The sequence below is a fragment of the Anser brachyrhynchus genome (assembly GCF_964034855.1).
Source record: "Anser brachyrhynchus genome assembly, chromosome: 4".
NCBI lineage: Eukaryota > Metazoa > Chordata > Aves > Anseriformes > Anatidae > Anser > Anser brachyrhynchus.
This window is the reverse complement of record NC_137698.1, coordinates 54,044,944-54,053,672: the sequence shown is the minus strand read 5'-3', so window position 1 is coordinate 54,053,672 and position 8,729 is coordinate 54,044,944.

Sequence of the window (8,729 nt, the reverse complement as noted above, 5' to 3'; positions counted from 1 at the left end):
TTCCCTTCCCTTCCCTTCCCTTCCCTTCCCTTCCCTTCCCTTCCCTTCCCTTCCCTTCCCTTCCTTCCCTTCCCTTCCCTTCCCTTCCCTTCCCTTCCCTTCCTTCCCTTCCCTTCCCTTCCCTTCCCTTCCCTTCCCTTCCCTTCCCTTCCCTTCCCTTCCCTTCCCTTCCCTTCCCTTCCCTTCCCTTCCCTTCCCTTCCCTTCCTTCCCTTCCCTTCCCTTCCCTTCCCTTCCCTTCCCTTCCCTTCCCTTCCCTTCCCTTCCCTTCCCTTCCCTTCCCTTCCCTTCCCTTCCCTTCCTTCCCTTCCCTTCCCTTCCCTTCCCTTCCCTTCCCTTCCCTTCCCTTCCCTTCCCTTCCCTTCCCTTCCCTTCCCTTCCCTTCCCTTCCCTTCCCTTCCCTTCCCTTCCCTTCCCTTCCCTTCCCTTCCCTTCCCTTCCCTTCCCTTCTCTTCTCTTCTCTTCTCATGCTATCCTATCCTATCCTATCCTATCCTATCCTATCCTATCCTATCCTATCCTATCCTATCCTATCCTATCCTATCCTATCCTATCCTATCCTATCCTATCCTATCCTATCCTATCCTATCCTATCCTATCCTATTCCCAAGCTTTAATAGGTCTGGCTGCATTGATTTGGATCAAATTAATAGTCAAAGGTGTTAGCATGACCAAGGCATTGTACAGCAATAAATAGTGAAACAATATACAGTGTTTCAGATGCAGGAACTTCAGCCTCATCGTTATGATGATCTTTTAATGTTGTAAAGAAAGAAACATTAGGTAAAGTATATGAGATGTGACTCATTAAACTTTTTGTTCTAACAGCATTCCTTATAAATGTTTTCTAGAAATAAATAATTAAATAATTTATATTCTGTCACATATTCTATGCATCTTTTCTTTGACAGGAAGGAAGAGAAAATTAAAGAGAGAACAGAGAGAGGAAAAAAACCCCAAAACCACGCAGTAATACTAAGAAACTGTTTTGTGTGCTGCCACTGGAATCCCTTTTTTTTTCTCTTGGTGCTCAAACAAGCAATCTATACACAGGGAAGGAGAGAAAGCTGAGGCAAAATAAAACTAGTACCAGCTCCAACATGCAACCTGGGGAAAAGTGGGTGTACTAAGTGCTCCTGGCAGCTTCTCTGACTCCATTGTGGTTGGAGGGCCATGAGCCTTGACCAGCAGTGCCACTATAGGCTGCAAACTCAAATGCAGGGGAAAATCATGACAGACCTTGAGCGCAATCACCCCCTCTGATGTCTGGCAAGCTTATTCCAGTCAAGCTGCTTGCAATACTGCTTATGGTTGTGCTCCCACTCACATCAAGTTTTATCTTTTCCTTGGATGGAGTATTTTCCTACAAAATTGTCTGGTAGGGTGTTTTTGTGTGTGTGTGTTTCATAGGTATTCTTTCAGAGTTTGAAATGTCCCATCCCAAAGCATGATTGGAATTTTCTAATTTTATAGACACCACCTGCTAGTACTAGAAGATACAGTGAGCAACTGCACCTGATTCACTTTCTCTGTGCTATTCATACTCTGACTATATCCTCCCCACATTGTTTCTGTTCTGTGCTAAAGAACTATGATTTGTCATTGCTCCTTGTAATGGATACCCAGTCTGTTTATCCATTCTTGGCACCATGCTTTTTTCTTTTCCAGTTGCCCTGTTGTCTTTCTGAGTCTCAGATCATCACTTCTAGCACATAGCTATTTATATGTCTGCACCACACAGTTTATAATCAAACTACTTTGCATGCATCATTTAGTAGGAATTCTGTCTCCTTACACATATTCTAGTATTCAAAGGATGTTACTTCTACACTAATACCCAAATATCCTAATGATAAGCAGAAATGAACAAATCAGCAATAATATACCAAACAGATCTCAGTATGCAAGTCTTGTACATAGAATTTATTGGACTGTATATAGAGAAATTGGAATGTTTCTTCCTGAAAGTCTACTATGTAAAGTATAATTTCAGCTACTACACAAGAATCTGAGCAGACAAGAGATGTGAGGCTTTATTGCTCTCTTCTTCAAAGTTGGGGTACAAGCTATTGAAAACTGGACAAAATATTAGGCTTTTAGCCCTTTCCATTAATTGCTTATTACACTTTTCTACATGTTTTCACATTACAACAACTCATTCCAATACATGATCAGGAAAAGAAAATGGAGGCATTACAATATCAGGGAATTGCTCATCCGAGCTCAATAGCTCTATCTTAATAAATATTGATTAAAAATTAGTCTCTCTGAGGGCTGCTGAAATACATTTTCATGATATATTTTGCTCCAGAAATGCCAATACTTACTGTTCAATAGTTCTGCCTTCAGTTTACCTAGTGCCTCATCATTCTAACTTTGAGATCAACAAATGCTCCAGAGACACACGTTTAATGACCACTTGATAATCACCGTACAGGAAGAACTCTGTGCTTTGATTGTGTGTTTGTGTTGTTGCCCATCATGAAAGACACCAAGAATGATCTGTTGTGGAGATCTGTGGAAAAATATCTGTTGAATTGATGGATAATTTCTCTCTTTTGGATTACTGGAGCTGTAGAATTGTGTACAAAATGCAACAGTAATCCTTTGTTTAAGGCTGGGAGCTCATCTCAACACATGATGTTTCTTGGAAGTCAGATTCTGCCTAGTGAAAGTGAGGTCCCTTCGCCCCCCCAAGGCCATGAAGAACTCATCATTGCCTTCCTCTGTATCATCAGCTTCCAACCTGGGGAATGTATTCCAGCTGGAGCATGAAGTGTGGTTGCAGATCTGACAGAGAGGGTGGTGGTATGCAGATGCAGGTGCTGGTGTGACCAGAGGAGAGCAGACACGGGGCGATGGGGAGGACAGGACCCACAGTTCCCAGGGCCAGATTGGCACTGAAGAAGCAGCTTCTGGCACTTGTGAGGTTTCATGCTGCCTCCGTGGTAGGAAGCACAGGGAACATCACCATGCAACTGCTAGCAAGAAAAAATAAGTCCACCAAGATGACGTTTCCTGTTTCTTCAAGGTTTGTAGAATATTTTCAGGTTTCTTTCTTGCTCCTGTACATGAGGAAGTGCCATAGCCTCTCCTGGTTTTGGACCTGAATCCTATGGGGCCACAGAACTATTTAGTCTCAAAAGGCATGCTGTTGTTGAAGACTGTCAGGCATTTTAAAATTGTGCAGTCAACAGAAGTTTCAGTACATACCCTGTAATTTTTATGGAATGTGCCCCAAAAAGCTTTGCTCCCAAAGAATGTTCATTAAAAATGTTAACAGGGGCTTTAACAGCCAAGCTACATGAAAATGCACAGCCTTTAAGTACTGTCCTCAGCATTAATAAAATTAGCAGGATACATGCTGCATTTGTGTAACAATTATCCCCCAGTTTCTTTTTTTTCCCCTCTAGATCATCTTGCTTGCTTCAAGTTTTCTGTCTCCATGATTTATTGCTAGATCTCCTTTGTCACCATCTGCTCTGCTGTTGCTCAAGAAAGAACAAATCCCCAGAAAACATTACTGTCCAGACTAAGCACCATATAAGTATCCTTTGCACATTCAGCCAAACATTGACTAATGGAGAGCTAAGCTATAATCACAAATTCCCTCCTTTCCCATTCACTACAGTTCAAATTCATATCAAAAACTTGGTGGAATTCAGCTATCCTCCTTGGGGATATAGGTTACCATCTGTCTGGTTTCCAGTGGTACATTTAAAAAACATTTGTCCTATTTTCATAAAACATCCTGCTGCACAGCAACCACTTTAATATCTAATTACACAGCATTATGTATCGCATGTGTCACAACCAGAATAATTTGACCTAAGTTTCTCTTATCTAGTCTAGTCTGTTTTGCTATTTTAAATTAAGTTATCCAAACACCTACAAATCTAAAAGTATGCCTGTAGGTAATGTAATTAGAAAAAAAAAAAAAGTAAATATTGAACTGCCTAAGGAATATTTGGGATTTAATTTTGTAATTTATATAAGATTTCATTTCAAAAGCAAGCCTGATTTGAAACTAAAGTTTAATGTACTTAGCATAGCATAAAAAAAGAAAAAGAATCCAAGTTCATAAAAGCAAACAAGAAAACAGCAAAAGATATCAATTTTCACACTGCTCACATAAACATACACAAATGCCAGAAACGTAGCAAAACAAATGTCTCCTCCCCACTCCTGAAATCTTCCTGGCTGTCTCCAGAGGCCAGTGCAGAGGACAGGCAGTCCTTCTGTGGCTCGCCAGAGAGGAGCATCTTCCCAAGCCCATCTTCCCATGGTGCTTGACATGGAGCCAGCTCAGGTCTGTAGGAAGCTTCTTGTTGACTCCCCCAAGCCTGGGCATTGTTGGGGAGCCCCAAAGAAAGGCTGGGGAGAGGCAGCCAGACTGCCCCACAGCAGTGTCCCTCCTCCCTGGCCAACCACTGAACACCTTTACAATGCAGTTAACAATGATCCAGGCACAGATGCAATGGGATCACTATGATTGTAAGTGCACATGAAATTGCTTGATGCCAAAATCCCAAGGGGTGGTGGCATTCACCAAAGTTCTTTGCCTCACACTGCCTTGCTTGGCTCTATTTCTCTCCTGCTCATGAAGGGGTGGTGCTCCAGCAGTGGAGATTCCCGTGGCTGGCATCTTTCTTCCTCCCAGCCATGTGTTGAAGCAGAGCAGAGTTGTCGTGAACATGGCTATGGGGGTAATGGTCTGTAGATCCTTCAAGAGATGTCAAGGGTAGGGGATAAGGAATGGAGTGACCCTTGTCTTGGAGACCCCACTCAGTTCTTCTGGGAGAGCTCTCAGCCTAGGAGCAGGATGAAAGTCTTGGGACTCAGCAAGAGGAGAAAGAGAAACACAGGGGAAAAAAAAAATCTTTCCCTTTTCTACCTATAAACTCATGCAGACTCCTCGGCCAAAAGTTTTGGTATCCATTACTTAGTCGTGTCACAATACTTTTTTTTGCTGTGAAGTCCTGGAAGATTCAAATGGTGTTTGCACAGGGATAACAGTTGCAGCAGACCACTCTAGAGATGATAGATGATGAATAGTAACATTTTTTTAAGTACATATTCTTTTCCATCTGTATCTTGTCAGAAAACAGCTATCTCATTCACAGCTATTTATATAAAAGAAGCTATAAATTTAACTAAAGTTCATAGGGAACATCAATTTTGGGGGTACGTAGTGTACTTCACCTGTAATCACATCAGTTCTGTCTGCACTGAATCTGAGACAAATTACTCAGAATTGTCCCTTAATTTCTCTGAGTCTTTCAGACAGTATGATGTAATTAGCCAAAAGAACAATGCTACTGATGGAGATAACCCACTGCACCGTGAGTCTGTAGTGTAGGATTCTTCCCAAAATCTCAGCACCACCTTAGAATAACACACAACATCACGAAGCTTGTCCTGAGAACAGCCAAGCTTAATCAACTGGCTGGTGTGCACAAATAAAAGGTCCAGTCAGAGGAGGTTGTTTGTATTGTTGAAGGGGACAGATGAGGTGGCTGAATAAACAGAGATAACTTGAGAGACTAACTCTGTAATTCCTTGAGCATAAATTACCTTTACATAAGGCGCATGACAGAGCGAAGAAGGCTCGCATGTCCTGGGACTGGTCATGGGCTGGTTGTATGTTACAAACATCAGTTGCCTGGTAGCAATGTCCTGAAGGCACTGTGGCCATCAGCCAGACTCTCAGACTCAGAAGGAGAGGCAGGAGGGTCAGCAGTGCAGGGCAGGAGGCACACAGGTAGTCAGAGCTACCCATCTTTTGCAAATGCCGATAGTTTTCATCTGATTATTGGTGTTAAACTGAAGGGCTGAGAATTCACAGTAGTAAACGACAGATTTTACAAACAAAGAATGATGCCACTTAAGAAATGGACACTGAATTCCCAGGAAGAATTACAGCAAAAAGGAAAGTTTGTAAATCACTCAGTTTTTAGAGAACATGTTCTATTCTACAGACATCCCAGTAGGACAGAAAAAGCTCTTTGTAGGAAATACTGCACAGATATATAACATTTCACTATACTGCCGAGCTAGTCAATGAGATACAGAAACTATTTGGACATTGATACCAAAGCCTATTTTCTGACTACCCCCAAAGGTAGTATTATAGTATCAGGAGCAGCTAGCTGTGAGAAAAATAATCTGATACTCATTAAAATTTATCTTCTGTTTCAGGACAGATTATCTGACCAAGATCAGTATGACTCTGAAATTACCTCAGAGGAGAGTTCTTGAGCTCTATGATATTCAAACCAACGTCTGAAAGAGTAAAAAAGAAAGCAGGTAAGTCTCATAACTAAGGAGACATTTCATTATAAGTCTATCAGTGGACATCTTACCTCTTCAACTAGACGATAAATGAATAAATACAGAGGGACGGTGATCCCTGTTTATCATAGTGTAACTTTTGCTGGGTGACAGAATTTATAACCTTATGTCTAGACCTTCATTTAAACATCCCCTTTTGAGCACATTTGCTCATATGCCCATGATTGCTGAAACAATCATGCTTGCACCCAACATACAAGATAACCCTCCATTTATGACTTGTCCATAAATAGTGGTCTAAACACTTCAGTAAAGACCAGATTTAACAGTTCATCCCATTTCTCATCATGGAATTAATCAGAACAACTAATGGTAAGGCAGGCTTCCCATTTAATAATCAGATAATAGCCATAAGTTTTACACACATAAAGAAACAGTTTCCAACCTGTACAGTGGGGGAGAGAGGTGAAGAAATCTGCTAAAGAAAACTGAATGTATCTTATCTTTCATCCCCTAATGATGTGAATACAGCTTTCTTTGCATAAATGTGAAGTATGCACTAAGACAGGATGTTAATGCCATTTCATTACTGCTGATAAATGGAAGACAGTGCATACACATATATCATCCCAGAACATAAATGATATCAACAAAATAATATCAGCAATAATGAAAATAACAACAACAACAAACTTTGACTTTTAAGAGTCTCAGACAACCAAAACTGAATAATATGAAGGCTTTTTTTTTTTTTATAATGATTTTCAAAACTGATCATTGTTTTGGTGTCATAAGTCTCAAGAGGACTTTTCCAACTAAATAAAATACCCCTGCTGGTACAATGAACTTGAGAATATGAAAAATGTCCTCAATTTCAAATAAGGTTTCTGTTAAACAGGTTTTCAAACAAGGCTTCTGTTAACCAGGTTACCCAAATTGTCTTTTAGGAAACAATTGATAAAATCTTCTTGGTTAGTTAATAAGATATTGGAGTGAGTCCACAAAACACAAATGTGACTTTAATTACAAACTGGTAGGACAAAATGAGCTGTATTAGTAAAAATGAATCTGAACATTTCTATTTTGACTGCGCTAAAGACTGTGATTGCCCAAAGCACGATTGTAATCCCCGCAGGATATTTGATAGAGGGTGTGAGAATAAACTATTTTGAAATCTGTGAATGGTCTAGCATATGCAGCTGAAAATGCCTGATGATTGGGTAGTGATGGGAGAACTACCCATGTTTAATGTAAAGATGTGAGAACAGACAGCTTATATCCTGTCTGAGCTCTTAGGGGTAAAGACCGCGCAATTTGCTAGCAGAAAGTTTTGCAGAAGAGTTTCTTGATACTTAAACTGAACTCTTAAGTGCTTGTGTAATAGAGTAATAATGATTAACCATACAGCATGTGAGCTGCAGAACTAAAGTTTATGCTAAGAAAAAGACAAATAGGTGGCTGTGGAGAAATGCAGTAATTCATAATTTGACGACTGTACTAAAAAATGAAACAGCTTTATAGCAAATAAAAAGCTTCTCACAGAAACATGAATTTAACTCTTAACCAGGTTAATCTGTGTGGCATTTAGCTGTTTCACTCCTTGGTACTCTAAATAGCAGGATTTGCAATAGCTCTATTAATCAAAGTGATGGAAGAATAAAATCTTCACACTCAGCCAGGAAGGCATCAAGTCAATATCAAAATCATAACATTTTAAGTTAAAGCCGTCTATCTGGGCTTTGGAAATGTTTAGACTACGCAACTGAAAGTTAGAAACCAAACATTCGAACTAAGCTGATAACAAATGATCATTAATTAAGACTGAAGTCAACAATCTGGCACTGAAGAAATTTCTAGGACACTGAGCCAAAAGTCTAAAGATGTCCAAAGTAAGTTCATAATAATTCATCATCAATTCAAAATGAGATAAGCTCACTGGAAGAAGCCAAATGTGGATAATACAGGGGACTATTGGCCGTCTGGATGATAAACATTAACTTCTTTTCTGCGAGTAAAGTTAGCAGGGACTCAGGATTCAGCTAATTTAGGACTGATTTTTACGACTGAATAAAGAATACTTTAAGGCTGAACCTAGTATTTATTACTGATATTCGTTAAGACACGTATTGAGATGCCAGTTAACTACCCAAATCAGTTGTTGGACCTGGATGTACTAGGCTTTGTCCCAGCACATATTAATGCCAACCCTTGCTCCACCTGCCTTTTAGTCTAAAACCCAACAACTTTTAGTACAGAAGAAAAAACAGCATGGGTAATAAAGTAATAAACACAGTAGGATGTGCTACTTGGTAGTAAAGATCTCGGCAGATGGTCAGGAGAAGATGATGCTCTGCTGAGTGCTGGGGATTTTCCGTACACAGAAGTTGGTGGCTAAGCAGAAGCTGCACATATCACTAGTTCTTTTGCCCTGTGCAACGG